Here is a 9,012-nt window from a genome sequence, read left to right on the forward strand (position 1 = left end):
AATAACTATTCTGCACACCACTTCCGCACTGCATGCTGAACGCAAGTGCACGTCATTCTTTAAACCAAGTGTGTTGCAGTACTCACACGAGTGAACTTCTCGTCGAAAAAAACTGCACGCGTTATTTTTTTCGGTACTGTTTTCGCTCTAATTTTTTAACCGTTTACCTGAATGAGGCGTGTAATATACCGTTGAAAAGCTATGGATTAGGCGCAACTTCGACATGTTGAACACTTTTCGAGATTCTACACGGTTTAAGAGCAGTTTTCAAAATGGTGCGGCGGATGACGAGTGGCAGCGAGCGTTTTTTTGCGTTTTTTTCTAAACCATTTATCGGAATGAAGGAAATAATATGCCGTTGGATAGATATCGTCGAGGCGCATCTTTTTCATATATAAATCTTTCTCTAATTCGTTACGGTTTAAGAGCAGTTTCAAATTTACTAAATCGCGGAATTCTGTTTTTCAATTTTTTTAAAATTTTCGGTACTGTTTTCGCTCCAGTTTTGAACCGTTTGTCCAAACGAGGCGTGTGATACGCCGTTGGAAAGCTACGAACGAGGCGCAACTTTCATATGTTGAAATATTTTTGAGATTCCTTACGGTTTTAAGTTAATTTTGAAAATCGCACGGCAGACGACGAGTGGCAGCGGCCGTTTTTCTCGAACTTTTTGCAAACCGCTGGTCGGAATGAACCAAACGATACGCCGTTGGAAAGATATCGACGATACACAACTCTTTCATGTAGAACAATCTCTCTAATTCTTTACGGTTTAAGAGGAATTTCGAATTTATCGAAATGCGGACACTCTGTTTTTCACGACACCCAAATCGACGTGGGTACTTCATCTGACTGAAAACCGCACTGCATCGGTCGACAAACCGCACTGCATCAAACGGCTAAGAGAACTGCATGGCTTCTTTTATTCAAACGTAATATTTTCAAGGACGAGAAAATAGAGTGCACTTCACATCGGGTGTAAATGAACCACAACACTATCAAGAAGTGAACCGCATTACTTTTTTTCGCTTTCGTAACAATTTTTTTGCACTTACGGGATGAACAACATCACACGGCCGACCACACTGCTTTAGAATGAAAACCGCACTGCATCGAACGGGCAAGCGAGCTGCATAATTTCTTTTGTCGGACGTTATTTTTTTCATATGAGTTTTTGTTGTTTTTTTTAATTTTTTATTAACAAGAGTGGACCGCATAGACGAGGGCAAGTGAACCTCGACGTGTATCGAAGTGGACCGCATTACTATTTTTTTGTTTCCCTAACCTTTTCGCACTCCATGTTGGGCGCGAGTGAAAAACACCACTCTCTAAAGTGAGCCACACTCGAGGACCAAACGCACTGCAAGTGTTTACGTAGTCGACTGAATTTGAAGACACACGAAAGAAAATGCACTTCATACAAAGGGTTAATGAGCTGCTACACAGATTCTACTTTTTTCTTTTCCGAGGCGACCCCTGCCCTGCAAGCAAAAAACAGTGGATCGCGATAGAACCTCATCTGCACTGGAACCGCACGACAGATGCTCATCCAAAACATAACTTTTCTCAAACATGATACTGCCGTTATGTACTGCTATAGTGAGCTGTCAAACTGCATCAGGGGCACCGCACTGATCGCCCAGGAGCGCAGTACAATTTTTGTTTGTCTTTTTGATGTTTCTTCATTTCCTGCAAAATTTTTTTGGCAAACTGAATAGCAAACTATTGTGTTCTTAATTTTCCCTATCAAAAAGCTAAAAGGTGAACTATAACAACAGACAAACAAAGTCAAGTTTGAGCTTTTCTCAGATAACATACTACACTGCATTGGGGCTCGTCGTGGACAGCACATCGCCCCGATGGACTGCATCCTTAGTTGGACGACGAAGAATTTTGCTCCTCGGCGAAGAGGAGCTCGTCTTCGTGGTCAAACCAAGCGAACTGCAGTGGATAGGAAGCCCAGCCACAACCGAGGATAGACGAACTGCAAGGCTAGTTGGATCTCGCCTGGAGGACCCTTGCCAAAGTGATGCACTGTGGAGAGCCACACATCACCGAAGAGGAGGGGAACGAGCCCCAGGTCTACGCCTTGGCCATGTTGCTGCACAAGGCGGTCTCCTGATGTTGTCGGGGGTGGACGAGTGCACCAAGCCCCGTGCTCCTACCCCGGAAATCCACGCTCAAGCGTGTGAGCAGGGGCACTCGGCCCGCGACTTGCCGCCGGCGTGGGGTTAGTTGAGGAGGAGCTGCACCGGGGCGCTGCAGTGCCCAGATCATGGGGGGAGGTGGCGGATCCACGGGGAGCAGGTCAGCCCGATTCCAGTGCGGGGGGAGGTCGCGGTGGATCCAGACTCGACGAACAGCAGGAGTTCGATGGCCAAGCCAGATAGGAGGAAGGGGGAGCTCACGCTGTTTGTCGGAGGGGATAGGCTGTGGGCGCCACCGCTGGACGCCGAGGGCAGCAGCAGCGGGGCCAGTTGTGGCGGCCGCGAACTGCACGCTGAGCCACAACGAGCTGCTGGCCATCCAACTGAGCTTCATGTTGCCGACCCTTGCAGTTCGGCAAAGGGGAAGGGGAGCACGGGAGGAAGCTGGAGGGGAGGGACGTGGGGACGGTGGAGGAGAGTGGGGAAGAAGGTGGAGAGTGGGGTGGCGTGGGGATCTGGCAGGGGAGGTGGGGCGTGGGGAAGAAGGTGGTGCCCTGCATACTGACGGGATCTGTGCTGGCTCCACGGACCTGGCCGTGGCTCAGCTAATCTGGCGCACGCCTGACGAATCTGGGGAGGGGTGGAGCATCGTCTATTTCAGAGAGCTGGTGGCGCACGGTGGGAGCTGGTGGCCTGGCGGCGCGTTGGGGGTGGTGGCTCGGCAGCACGGTGGGAGGTGGTCGTCGGCTGCGCGGTGGAAGATGGTCGGCCGCGCGATGGGATGTGGTGGCGCGACCGCGCTGTGGGAGGTGGTGGCTGGCCGTGCGGTGGAAGATGGCCGGCCGCGCGATGGGAGGTGGTGGCGCGGCCACGCGGTGGGAGATGGTCGGTGGCACGATAGAGGTGGTGGCCCGGCGGCGCGGCGAAGGGTGGGGTGCGGGGGGAGAAAGTGACGGGGTGGGGAAGAGAGGCTGAGGGTGCTTTTGTTTTATTCCGCCAGTCAGCATGGGTTGGGTGTAGGGGTTATCTGGTGCGGTTCGCTTCAGGCGTGCAGGATAGTGCTCAAGTGTTAGCAGAATAAGCGATTCGGTGTGCAGAATAAGGTCTTAAGGGGTGTTATTAGAATAGACTCACCCTATATACATATATATGGGAAAATAGTGTTTGGTCTCCGGAAGGGGTTTCTGATGTTTCCCGAAATGTCTGGGTACGAGAACACTTTATTTGGGCCAAGGGGTAAGCCCATGGGGCTTTAGGAAGGTGCAAAAGGCAGTTTTGCGGAGGCCAAGGGAGCCAAACGCGAGGGACCCTGGCGTCTCGGGCCAGACACCATGGACCTTGGCGGCTCGTCCTGGAGTCCAAGAAGGACTCTTGCCTTGCGGGCTAAACCGACTTTGAGGAGGATCTTTCTTCAAGAAATGACCCTAGGGCTCAACATATAAATAGAGGGGCAGGGCTAGCACCCGGAACACATTAAGATTCACTAAGCCGTGTGTCGGAAACCCCACCCCTTCTAGTTTATCCTCGGTCATAGTTTTTGTTGTGCTTGGCGAAGACCTACAGAGATTGTTCTTCACCACCACCGTCACCATGCCATCATGCTGCCGGGACTCATCTACTACTTCGCTCCTCTTGCTGCATCAAGAAGGCAAGGACGTCATCGAGTTGAACGTGTGTTGAATGCAGAGGTGTCGTACGTTCGGTACTTGATCGGGACAGATTTTGAAAGTGTACGACTATATCAACTGCGTTGATAAACACTTCCGCTTAGCGGTCTTCAAGGGTATGAAGATGTTCTCCGCCTCTCCTAGCTATGCATCTCCATGGATAGATCTTGCATGTGTGTAGAATTTTTTTGTTTTCCATGAAACGTTCCCTAACGGCATACCCGAAGGTGACAATAATTTGGATTCTTCCCCGTGATTACCGTAGTTTGAGGAGTTCATGTATTCACTAAGTGCTAATGCTTTGTTCCGGTTCTCTATTGAAAGGAGGCCTTAATATCCTTAGTTTCCTTATGGACCCCGCTGCCACGGGAGGGTAGGACAAAAGATGGCATGCATGTTCTTTTCCGTAAGCATGTATGACTATATACAGAATACATGCCTACATTACATTTATGATTTTGAGCTAGTTCTGTGTTGCCCTAGGTTATGACTGTTGCATGATGAATGCCATCCAACGTAATTATCCATCACGGATCCAATGCCTACGCGCTTTTCATATATTGATCTTTGCTAAGTTACTCTCGTTGTTGCTGCTGTTACAATCACTATAAAATTGCTACTGTTACTGTTACTATCATACTGCTTTGCTACTAATCACCTTGTTGCAGATATTAAGTCTTTCAGGTGTGGTTGAATTGACAACTAAACTGCTAATACTTAGCAATATTCTTTGGATCCGCTTGTGTCGAATCAATAATTTTGGATTGAATACTCTACCCTCGAAAACTATTGCAATCCCCTATACTTGTGGGTTATCAAAACCTTTTTCTGGCGCTGTTGTCGGGGAGCATAGCTATATTTGTTGAGTCACTTGAGATTTATATCTTTTGATCACTATGAGGAATCTTAAGGATGATAGAGACAAGATCGTTTCCTCTAAGACGAGGGGAGGTGAGGACCTGCCATCTAGCTCTGCACTTGATTCACCTTTTGTTTTGAGTAAATTTGCAACACCACCACCTGCTATTAATCCTGATATGTCGCAAATAATTGATGATGCTACTTATGCTATGAATGATGCTACTGATGAGGCTAGTACTTTGCTTGATGATAATTTGCCAGTAGGTGAATTTCTTGATGAACAACTTGCTAGAGCTAAAGAAATTGAGAATGCTGAAACTGATGACATTATTGAAACTGAAAAATTTGAAACACCTATTAGACCTAGCTCCCCCAGATATGAATTGCCTGATATACCCGAGGGTTATGTTATGGATGGTGAGGTAGCCAGGGACTTTCTTGCTTGTAAGGATAGATATGATCTTAAGAAATTATTATGCAAGTGGAAAGAAAAATCTTTGAATGCTATAATCAAATATGATCCTGAGTTTGCTACTTCACCTATATTCGTCACTGATAAGGATTATGAATTCTTTGTCGATCCTAAGTTAATTACCTTGGTTGAATCTGATCCTTTCCTTGGTTATGAATCTTAAACTATTGTGGCACATCTTACTAAGTTGAATGATATAGCCACCCTATTTGCTCATGAGGAAAAAACTTGCTACTACTATATTCTTAAGTTGTTTCCTTTCTCATTAAAGGGTGATGCTAAGATATGGTTTAATTATCTTGATCCTGGTTGGGTGCGTAGTCCCCAGGATATGATATATCACTTCTCCTAAAAATATTTTCTTGCCCATAAGAAACAAGCTACTTTACAGTAAATATTTAACTTTGTGTAAATTGAAGAAGAGAGTCTCCCACAAGCTTGGGGAAGCTTCTCCAATTACTTAATTATTTGCCTGATCATCCTCTCAAGAAAAATGAAATACTTGATATCTTTTATAATGGACTAACCGATGCTTCTAGGGACCACCTAGATAGTTGTGTTGGTTGTGTTTTCAGGGAACGAACTGTTGAACAAGCTGAAGAACTACTGAATATTATGCTGAGGAAAGATAATGATTGAACCCTTCCTGAACCACCTCCTAAACCAACTCTGAAGAAAACAGGTATTCTATTTCTCAGTCCTGAAGATACGCAAGAGGCAAAGAAATTTATCAAAGAAAAATGTGTTAAAGCTGAAGATGTTAAGAATTTACTACCTATTGAAGAAATATATGGCCTCACTCGCTGACATAGGTAAGAGGTAAATTCTCTCTATAGATTTGATGAAGGTGATATTCATTATACTAAATCTACTAGTCAATGCTTGGATGAATTGGATAACTTTTTTGTTAAACAAGAAAATTGTAATGCACATGTTAGTAGACAGATGAAACGAAATGCTTATATGATTGAACGCTTGAGTGACTATATGGTTAGAACTGTCAGTGATGTCAAGGGTATGAGTAAACATGCATCCATGATAAAAAAATCAAGTAGAATAAGTCCTCAAGTTGCAAAATGATTTGCTAAAAGAGATGAATAATAAGATGAATGATCATGCGGGAAAAGTTATGACTAGGGTGGTGAAATGACTCTGGAACCCTTGTATCCTGAAGGTCACCCTAAGAGAATTGGGCAAGATTCTCAGAGAATTAATACTGATGCACCTAGTCCACCTAAAAAGAAAAAGAAAGATGATAGGACTTTGCATGCTTCTAGTGGACCTATTGTAGACACACGTGAGAATCCAAATAATATTTCTATTTCTGATGCTAAAACACAATCTGGTGATGAACATGAACCTACTGACAATGATAATGATAATGTTCATGTTGATGCTCAATCTAATAATGATAATGATGTGGAAATAGAACCTGTTGTTGATCTTGATAACCCACAACCTAAGAATAAAAGATATGATAAGAGAGACTTCATTGCTAGGAAATATGGTAAAGAAAGAGAACCTTGGGTCCAGAAAAGCATGCCTTTCCCTCCTAAAGCTTCAAAGAATAAGGATGAAGAAAAATTTGAGCAGTTTGTTGAAATACTTAGACCTATCTTTTCGCGCATTCCTTTGACTGATATTCTGAAAATGTCTCCTTATGCTAAGTATACGAAAGATATTGTTACAAATAAAAGAAAGATAACGGAAGCTGAAATTTCCACCATGCTTGCAAATTGCACATTTAAAGGTGGAATTACAAAGAAACTAGGAGATCCAGGAATACCAACTATACCATGCTACCTTAGAAGAAACTATGTTAAAACCGCTTTATATGATTTAGGAGCCGGTGTTCGTGTTATGCCTTTCTCTTTGTATCGAAGACTTGATTTGAACAAATTGACACCAACTAAGATTTCCTTGCAAATGGCCGATAAATCAACTGCTATACCCATCGGTATTTGTGAGGATGTGCCTGTCGTAGTTGCAGATGTTACTATATTAACGGACTTTGTTATTCTTGATATACCCGAGGACGACAATATGTCAATCATCCTTAGTAGTCCCTTTTTGAATACTGCAGGGGCTGTTATTGATTGCAATAAAGGCAATTTCACTTTTCATGTCAATGGTAATGAACATACAGTACACTTTCGGAAGAAACAACCTCAAGTGAATAGTATCAACTCTATTGGAAAATTTTCAACAATCGCTGTTGGGGGTTTTGAATTCCCTATTCCTACTGTCAAAAAGAAATATAAAATTCCTATTGTTGGGGACATGCATATACCCGTCGAGGTAACCTAGTGTTATACAAAGATTCTCCGGTTTCATGTCATTCAAAAGAAGTTTGTTAATAGACTTGATCAGCCTTATTAATGGATTCCTTTTGACGGGCATGTGGCCGATGAATTTAGTAAGCACAATCTTCCGTACCCACTTTTTACTTTATATTATTTAGAGTTAATAAAATAGAAATGATATTATTTTACTATTTTCTAAATTATCTGTGCAATAAAAATGACAAGAAAATAAAAGTTTCCAGAATGCCCTGAAAATTTAATATGTTTTTTCTGCAAAATACGAAAAATAGTGGCACTCGACACATCCCGGGGTGCACCTGTGAGCCACAAGCTCACTGGGCGCGCCTACCCCCTAGACGCGCCCAGCAAGCTTGTGGAGCCCATGTCGGCCCCCTCACTTATTAGTACCACCCATGCTCTTCTTCTTCTTCCTCCAGAAAAATTCACTTGCTTGCTCAAACCCGTTTTCTTGCTCTTCTTGCTGCGATTTTTGACCTCCTTCTCGTCACTTGTAACACCCACGATGCGGCTATATCTCCCATGTGTCGAAGCACGACTTAGAGGCATAACCACATGGTGGTTTTGTCGCAAGAAGGGTCATCTTCACACAATCCCATGTAATGAACAAGAATGGGATAAAGAGAGTTGGCTTACAATCGCCACTTCACACAATACATAATTAAGATCATACATCATTCAAATACACTCATAGACCGGCTATGGTCAAATTCCAAAGAAAAGAAGACAACCCCAAATGCTAGATCCCCGATCGTCCCGACTGGGCTCCTCTACTGATCATCTGGAAACGATACATAGTAACGACCAAGGGCCTCATCAAATTCCCACTTCAGCCCAGTTGCGCCATCTGCGCTGGTATCCTCGGCACCTGCATCTGTTTTGGTAGAATCTGTGAGTCATGAGGACTCAGCAATATCACACCCGCGAGATCAAGACTATTTAAGCTCATAGGTAGGAAAAGGGGGTAATATGGTGGAGCTGCGGCAAGCACTAAGCATATATGGTGGCTAACATACGCAAGTGAGAGCGAGAAGAGAAGCAACGCATCGGTCGAGAAGCTAGAAGTGATCAATTAGTGATCCTGAAACTACTTACGTCAGGCATAACTCAAACCGTGTTCACTTCCCGGACTCCGCCGAGAAGAGACCATCACGGCTACACACACGGTTGATGCATTTTAATGAAGTCAAGTGCCAAGTTATCTACAACCGGACATTAACAAATTCCTATCTGCCTCATAACCGCGGGCACGGCTTTCGAAAGATAATATACCCTGCAGGGGTGTCCCAACTTAGCCCATCATAAGCTCTCACGGTCAACGAAGGATAAACCTTCTCCCGGGAAGACCCTATCAGTCTCGGAATCCCGGTTCGCAAAACATTTCGACAATGGTAAAACAAGACCAGCAAAGCTGTCTGAAGTGCCGACAAATCCTGATAGGAGCTGCACATATCTCGTTCTCAGGGCACACCGGATAAGCGAAGCATACAGGAACCAACGAATCCAAGTTGCCAAGGAATGGTCCCGCACGGTGCTCTAGTTTG

The sequence above is a fragment of the Triticum aestivum genome, chromosome 1B, assembly GCF_018294505.1.
Source record: "Triticum aestivum cultivar Chinese Spring chromosome 1B, IWGSC CS RefSeq v2.1, whole genome shotgun sequence".
NCBI classification, from domain to species: domain Eukaryota; kingdom Viridiplantae; phylum Streptophyta; class Magnoliopsida; order Poales; family Poaceae; genus Triticum; species Triticum aestivum.